Source organism: Pseudophryne corroboree, chromosome 9 (genome assembly GCF_028390025.1).
Source record: "Pseudophryne corroboree isolate aPseCor3 chromosome 9, aPseCor3.hap2, whole genome shotgun sequence".
NCBI lineage: Eukaryota > Metazoa > Chordata > Amphibia > Anura > Myobatrachidae > Pseudophryne > Pseudophryne corroboree.
In genome coordinates, this window is record NC_086452.1 from 3799587 (window position 1) to 3808491 (window position 8905).

The window sequence follows — 8905 nt, forward strand, 5'->3', positions numbered from 1 at the left end:
CAGAACCGTCGTGCCCCTCGCTCTCACCACTACACTACACAGAACCGTCGTGCCCCTCGCTCTCACCACTACACTACACAGAGCCGTCGTGCCCCTCGCTCTCACCACTACACTACACAGAGCCGTCATGCCCCTCGCTCTCACCACTACACAGAACCGTCGTGCCCCTCGCTCTCACCACTACACTACGCAGAGCCGTCGTGCCCCTCGCTCTCACCACTACACTACACAGAGCCGTCGTGCCCCTCGCTCTCACCACTACACTACACAGAGCCGTCATGCCCCTCGCTCTCACCACTACACTACGCAGAGCCGTCATGCCCCTCGCTCTCACCACTACACTACACAGAGCCGTCATGCCCCTCGCTCTCACCACGCCGCTACACAGCCGCCGTGCCCCTCGCTATCACCACACCGCTACGCAGAGCCGTCAAGCCCCTCACTCTCACCACGCCGGCGAGCAGAGCCATCGTGCCCCTCGCTCACCACGCCGCTACACAGAGCCGCAGTGCCCCTCGCTATCACCACACCGCTACGCAGAGCCGTCATGCCCCTCGCTCTCACCACTACACTACACAGAACCGTCATGCCCCTCGCTCTCACCACTACACTACGCAGAGCCGTCGTGCCCCTCGCTCTCACCACTACACTACGCAGAGCCGTCGTGCCCCTCGCTCTCACCACTACACTACACAGAGCCGTCGTGCCCCTCGCTCTCACCACTCCACTACACAGAGCCGTCATGCCCCTCGCTCTCACCACTACACTACACAGAGCCGTCATGCCCCTCGCTCTCACCACTACACTACGCAGAGCCGTCATGCCCCTCGCTCTCACCACTACACTACACAGAGCCGTCATGCACTACACTACACAGAGCCGTCATGCCCCTCGCTCTCACCACTACACAGAGCCGTCGTGCCCCTCGCTCACCACGCCGCTACACAGAGCCGCAGTGCCCCTCGCTATCACCACACCGCTACGCAGAGCCGTCATGCCCCTCGCTCTCACCACTACACTACGCAGAGCCGTCGTGCCCCTCGCTCTCACCACTACACTACACAGAGCCGTCGTGCCCCTCGCTGTCACCACTACACTACACAGAGCCGTCGTGCCCCTCGCTCTCACCACTACACTACGCAGAGCCGTCGTGCCCCTCGCTCTCACCACTACACTACGCAGAGCCGTCGTGCCCCTCGCTCTCACCACTACACTACGCAGAGCCGTCGTGCCCCTCGCTCTCACCACTACACTACGCAGAGCCGTCGTGCCCCTCGCTCTCACCACTACACTACGCAGAGCCGTCGTGCCCCTCGCTCTCACCACTACACTACGCAGAGCCGTCGTGCCCCTCGCTCTCACCACTACACTACGCAGAGCCGTCGTGCCCCTCGCTCTCACCACTACACTACGCAGAGCCGTCGTGCCCCTCGCTCTCACCACTACACTACGCAGAGCCGTCGTGCCCCTCGCTCTCACCACTACACTACGCAGAGCCGTCGTGCCCCTCGCTCTCACCACTACACTACGCAGAGCCGTCGTGCCCCTCGCTCTCACCACTACACTACGCAGAGCCGTCGTGCCCCTCGCTCTCACCACTACACTACGCAGAGCCGTCGTGCCCCTCGCTCTCACCACTACACTACGCAGAGCCGTCGTGCCCCTCGCTCTCACCACTACACTACGCAGAGCCGTCGTGCCCCTCGCTCTCACCACTACACTACGCAGAGCCGTCGTGCCCCTCGCTCTCACCACTACACTACGCAGAGCCGTCGTGCCCCTCGCTCTCACCACTACACTACGCAGAGCCGTCGTGCCCCTCGCTCTCACCACTACACTACGCAGAGCCGTCGTGCCCCTCGCTCTCACCACTACACTACGCAGAGCCGTCGTGCCCCTCGCTCTCACCACTACACTACGCAGAGCCGTCGTGCCCCTCGCTCTCACCACTACACTACGCAGAGCCGTCGTGCCCCTCGCTCTCACCACTACACTACGCAGAGCCATCGTGCCCCTCGCTCTCACCACTCCACTACACAGAGCCGTCATGCCCCTCGCTCTCACCACTACACTACACAGAGCCGTCATGCTCCTCGCTCTCACCACGCCGCTACGCAGAGCCGTCGTGCCCCTCACTCTCACCACTCCGCTACAGAGCCGCCGTGCCCCTCGCTATCACCACACCGCTACGCAGAGCCGTCATGCCCCTCGCTCTCACCACTCCGCTACAGAGCCGCCGTGCCCCTCGCTATCACCACACCGCTACGCAGAGCCGTCATGCCCCTCGCTCTCACCACGCCGCTACGCAGAACAGTCATGCCCCTCGCTCTCACCACTACACGGAACCGTCATGCCCCTCGCTCGCTACGCAGAGCCGTCATGCCCCTCGCTCTCACCACTACACTACACAGAACCGTCATGCCCCTCGCTCTCACCACGCCGGTGAGCAGAGCCATCGTGCCCCTCGCTCACCACGCCGCTACGCAGAGCCGTCGTGCTCCTCGCTCTCACCACGCCGGTGAGCAGAGCCATCGTGCCCCTCGCTCACCACGCCGCTACGCAGAGCCGTCGTGCTCCTCGCTCTCACCACGCCGCTACGCAGAGCCGTCGTGCCACTCGCTCTCACCACTCCGCTACAGAGCCGCCGTGCCCCTCGCTATCACCACACCGCTACGCAGAGCCGTCGTGCCCCTCACTCTCACCACACCGCTACGCAGAGCCCCCGTGCCCCTCGCTCTCACCACTCCGCTACACAGAGCCCCCGTGCCCCTCGCTCTCACCACTCCACTACAGAGCCCCCGTGCCCCTCGCTCTCACCACTCCGCTACACAGAGCCCCCGTGCCCCTCGCTCTCACCACTCCGCTACACAGAGCCCCCGTGCCCCTCGCTCTCACCACTACACTACACAGAGCCGTCATGCTCCTCGCTCTCACCACGCCGCTACGCAGAGCCGTCGTGCCCCTCACTCTCACCACTCCGCTACAGAGCCGCCGTGCCCCTCGCTATCACCACACCGCTACGCAGAGCCGTCATGCCCCTCGCTCTCACCACGCCGCTACGCAGAACAGTCATGCCCCTCGCTCTCACCACTACACGGAACCGTCATGCCCCTCGCTCGCTACGCAGAGCCGTCATGCCCCTCGCTCTCACCACTACACTACACAGAACCGTCATGCCCCTCGCTCTCACCACGCCGGTGAGCAGAGCCATCGTGCCCCTCGCTCACCACGCCGCTACGCAGAGCCGTCGTGCTCCTCGCTCTCACCACGCCGGTGAGCAGAGCCATCGTGCCCCTCGCTCACCACGCCGCTACGCAGAGCCGTCGTGCTCCTCGCTCTCACCACGCCGCTACGCAGAGCCGTCGTGCCACTCGCTCTCACCACTCCGCTACAGAGCCGCCGTGCCCCTCGCTATCACCACACCGCTACGCAGAGCCGTCGTGCCCCTCACTCTCACCACACCGCTACGCAGAGCCCCCGTGCCCCTCGCTCTCACCACTCCGCTACACAGAGCCCCCGTGCCCCTCGCTCTCACCACTCCACTACAGAGCCCCCGTGCCCCTCGCTCTCACCACTCCGCTACACAGAGCCCCCGTGCCCCTCGCTCTCACCACTCCGCTACACAGAGCCCCCGTGCCCCTCGCTCTCACCACTCCGCTACAGAGCCGCCGTGCCCCTCGCTATCACCACCGCTACGCAGAGCCGTCGTGCCCCTCGCTCTCACCACTCCACTACAGCGCCCCCGTGCCCCTCGCTATCACACCGCTACGCAAAGCCGTCGTGCCCCTCGCTATCACCACACCGCTACGCAGAGCCGTCGTGCCCCTCGCTCTCACCACTCCACTACAGAGCCCCCTTGCCCCTCGCTATCACCACACCGCTACGCAGAGCCGTCGTGCCCCTCGCTATCACCACACCACTACGCAGAGCCGTCGTGCCCCTCGCTATCACCACACCGCTACGCAGAGCCGTCGTGCCCCTCGCTATCACCACACCGCTACGCAGAGCCGTGGTGCCCCTCGCTCTCGCCACACCAGCAAGCAGAGCCGTGGTGCCCCTCGCTCTCACCACTCCGCTACAGAGCCGCCGTGCCCCTCGCTCTCACCACACCGCTACGCAGAGCCGTGGTGCCCCTCGCTATCACCACTCCACTACAGAGCCGCCGTGCCCCTCGCTCTCACCACACCGCTACGCAGAGCCGTGGTGCCCCTCGCTCTCGCCACACCAGCAAGCAGAGCCGTGGTGCCCCTCGCTCTCACCACTCCGCTACAGAGCCGTCGTGCCCCTCGCTTTCGCCACGCCAGCAAGCAGAGCCGTCGTGCCCCTCGCTCTCGCCACGCCAGCACCCTCGCCACGCCAGCAAGCAGAGCCGTCATGCCCCTCGCTCTCGCCACACCAGCAAGCAGAGCCGTCGTGCCCCTCGCTCTCGACATGCCAGCAAGCAGAGCCGTGGTGCCCCTCGCTCTCACCACTCCGCTACAGAGCCGTCGTGCCCCTCGCTTTCACCACGCCAGTGTTATGATACCAGTACGTCTGACCAGAGGTGATCTTATGACGGAGGTTAGAGTACTGGAATGGAATGCTGGTTACGGGAGCAGGAAAGCCTAGTAACCCCTGGCGCCCTAACTCCGTTGTCTCGCCCGTGTTATCAGAAATCCCCTGCGAGACTATGGTTGCTTGAGCCCATGGCAGCCGCGTTTGAAGGGCGTATTATGTCTGCCCAACTCCAATGCCCCCTCAGGTCTTAATGGGAGACAAAGGGAAATCCGAGACAGGGTGATAACAAGGGGCCCTCTGACTAAGCAACCAGGCCAGGGGCTACAAGCTAACTAACTTAAACCAGAAGTATGTGCGGACAAACCGCCAGGGAAAAGGACAACCAAAAATCCACGAATCCGTTACTCCTATCCAGCACCGCTGGATACCAGAGTGGATTTGTGGGAGCGGAATCCTCCGCAAAAAGCTCCGAAACACAATATAACCAAATAATAAATAGTAAGCGGTCAAGCCGCAACACACGGCTACGCCGCGACTCACGAACACCACAGGATGTTAAAGGTGCTCGGTCAGGACTCCAGGAAAAGATGACAACTTCCGAGTATTGGACCACTGAGGACAGGAACGACCGGATAGACAGGACTGGAAAACTCTCTGCAACAGACACAGCAAACAGGAAGCTATTACCGGCGTCTGTGAGAAGTCCAGAGAGTGCTTTTAACTGGGAGCTCTCCAATCAGGAGCCAGACAGGGTAATTAACAATCATGCCGTGCAGCTGCATGCTGCACGGCCAGGATACCAATGAGGTGATTAATCTAGACCCAGCAACGGGGAACGCGGTCCGACAGTGGCGTCCCCGTTGCTAGGGTCTGAGCGGCTCCGTGCGCCCGGCGTCTAGCGTTGCTAGGGAGCCGGCGGCTGTCCGCATGCGGCGTCCCTAGTTGCTAGGCGCCGGGCCGCACTGACGGGCGGACCCTCGGCGCCTAACAGTACCCCCCCCTTGAGGAGGGGTCAAGGAACCCCTAAGGCCAGGTTTCTGAGGAAATTCTCGAAAAAATGCCTTTTTGAGCCTCGGGGCATGGAGATCCTCATCCAGGACCCAAGACCTTTCTTCTGGACCATAACCTCTCCAATGTACCAAAAAATAAAGCCGACCCCGGGACAACTTGGAATCGAGAACCTTCTCCACCAAGAACTCCTGCTGACCCTGTACATCTATTGGTGATTTCCCCTGAGAGATCTTCCGAGGAAATCTACTGGAAGAAACGTATGGTTTCAACAGGGAGCAATGGAAAGTATTTCCGATCCGGAGAGTTCTTGGTAAACGTAACCAGAAAGCAACTGGATTGATTTTTTTTATAATATGAAATGGTCCAATAAATTTAGGGCCCAATCTGGCTGAGGTTTGTCGAAGTCTAATGTTGCGAGTCGACAACCACACCCTATCTCCAACTTTAAAAGTGCACGGCCGCCGGAGCCTGTCAGAAAATTTTTTCTCCCGAAATGCTGCTTTTCTGAGAGCAAGGTGCACTTTTCTCCAAATGAGTCTGAGATGAGCGGTCAAGGTCAGTGAGGAGACACAGGAATGTTGAAAAAAGGAATTAGCTCTGGGGTGAAAACCAAAAACTGTAAAAAATGGAGACACATTGGTGGAGGAATGACAGGCATTATTGTAAGCAAACTCCGCCAACGGAAGAAACTCGGACCAGTCATTTTGGAGTTTGGCCGAGTACAAACGCAAATATTGTTTTAATGATTGATTAACTCGCTCAGTCTGCCCGTTGGATTGGGGATGGTAGCCAGACGTTAAAGACAATTTCATCTTTAAAGAGGCACAAAAAGACTTCCAAAATTGTGCAATGAATTGTGGACCCCGATCAGAAACAATATCAGTGGGTAACCCATGGAGTCTGAAAACATGGCGGAGGAACAAAACTGCCAATCCCTGGGCAGATGGCAATCGGGGAAGAGCAATGAAATGGGCCATCTTGCTAAAACGGTCAACTACCACCCATATGACTCGGCATCCGGCTGACAGAGGGAGGTCCACCACAAAATCCATGGAAATATGAGACCATGGCCTGAGAGGAACATTCAAGGGCATAAGTTGACCGATAGGCAAGGAACGGGGAACTTTATGCTGTGCACAGACCTGACACGAAAAAACAAACTCCTTAATGTCTTTGGAAAGACCAGGCCACCATACTGAGCGGGAGACTAATTCCAAAGTCTTAGCGATCCCCAGATGCCCGGCAACTTTGCTATCATGAAACTCCGTCAAAACAGTTGCTCTCAAAAACTCAGGGACATAAAGACGACCAGCAGGAGTATTTCCAGGAGCTTGATGTTGAAGCTGCTTTAACTGGGTAAATAAATCTTGTGTGAGGCCTGCCCGAATGACTGAAGACGGAAGTATGGGAGTAACAGGACTGTTATCATGAACTGGAAGAAAACTGCGTGACAGGGCATCCGCCTTGGCATTCTTGGAACCTGGCCTGAAGGTGATAATAAACTTGAAACGAGTAAAAAATAAAGCCCAACGAGCTTGCCGGGCATTCAGCCGTTTAGCTGATTCAATGTACTGAAGATTTTTGTGATCAGTCAAAACTGAAATGGTATGTGTTGCTCCCTCAAGCCAATGCCTCCACTCCTCGAAAGCCCATTTAATAGCCAGTAATTCCCGGTTACCAACATCGTAGTTGGATTCAGCAGATGAGAATTTCCTGGACATAAAGGCACAAGGATGTAATTCTAGAGAATCCGGATCCTTCTGAGATAGGATAGCCCCTACTCCAACCTCAGAGGCATCAACCTCAACAATGAAAGGCAATTCTGGGTTGGGATGTCTGAGGACCGGGGCTGAGACAAAGGCTTGTTTCAAGGCCTGAAAAGATAACTCAGCTTCACGTGACCAGTTGGTTGGATCCGCTCCCTTCTTAGTCAGTGCCACAATGGGAGCAACTAGGTCGGAGAAAGAGTGAATAAATCTTCTATAATAATTCGCAAACCCTAAAAAGCGCTGAATTGCTTTTAAGTTGGTGGGTTGCGCCCAACTAAGGATGGCTTGGAGCTTCTTCGGTTCCATACAGAATCCCCGAGGGGAAATAATGTACCCTAAAAAGGATACCTCCGTGACATGAAATTCACACTTCTCCAGCTTGGCATATAGGTGATTTTCACGTAATTTTTTTAGAACCTGACACACCTGGGTAACGTGTTGTTCAATAGAGTCAGAATATATCAAGATATTGTCTAAATAGACTACTACGAATCTTCCAAGAAAATCACGGAGCACATCGTTAATGAGATCCTGGAAAACTGCCGGAGCGTTAGACAGGCCGAATGGCATAACCAGATACTCATAGTGACCCGACTGAGTACTGAATGCCGTTTTCCACTCATCCCCTGACTTGATTCGGATGAGGTTATATGCTCCTCTCAGGTCAATCTTAGAAAAAATCACAGCCGAACGTAGCTGATCAAAGAGGACAGAAATCAGCGGCAAAGGGTAAGTATTTTTTACTGAGATTTTATTCAAGGCTCTAAAGTCAATGCAAGGTCTGAGTGATCCATCCTTCTTCTCCACAAAGAAGAAGCCTGCACTTAAAGGGGATTTAGACGGCCTGATAAATCCTTTCCCTAGGCTTTCTTTAACATATTCATTCATGGCCACAGTTTCTGGTCCGGACAATGCATATAACCTTCCCTTAGGCAAAGTGGCACCAGGAATTAGCTCAATAGCACAATCATAAGGCCGATGGGGAGGCAGAATGTCCGCATTGCCCTTGGAAAATACATCAACAAAATCCTGGTATTCCACAGGAATGGGTGCGGGAATGACAGCAGCTATTCTGATGGGAAGCGTAATACATTCCTTATTACAGATGGTACCCCACTGTGAGATCTCCCCCGACTGCCAATCAATGATGGGATTATGAAAGGCCAGCCAAGGGTGACCCAGAACCACTGGAACTGCTGGGCAATGGGTAAGGAAAAATTCAATTTTTTCGGAATGAAGAGCTCCTACCGTAAGTAGTACAGGGGGTGTACAGAGAGAAATAACCCCATTGGACAAGGGACTCCCATCTAAACCATGCATGGTGATACACCTACCCAAGGCTAACTGAGGAATACCTAAGGCCTTGGCCCACGTTAAGTCCATAAAGTTCCCTGCAGCTCCACTGTCAACAAAAGCCGACACTGAGGAACAGAGGCTGCCAAAGGAAACTCTAGCTGGGACTAACAGTGAATTATTTGAGGAGATAAGCTGCAGACCAAAGTGAACCCCCTCACAATTCACTTGGTCGAGGCGTTTCTCGACTTGTTCGGACAATTACGGGCAAAATGTCCCTTACTCCCACAGTACAAACAAAGACCAGAATTTTGCCTTCTGGTTCTTTCTTCAGG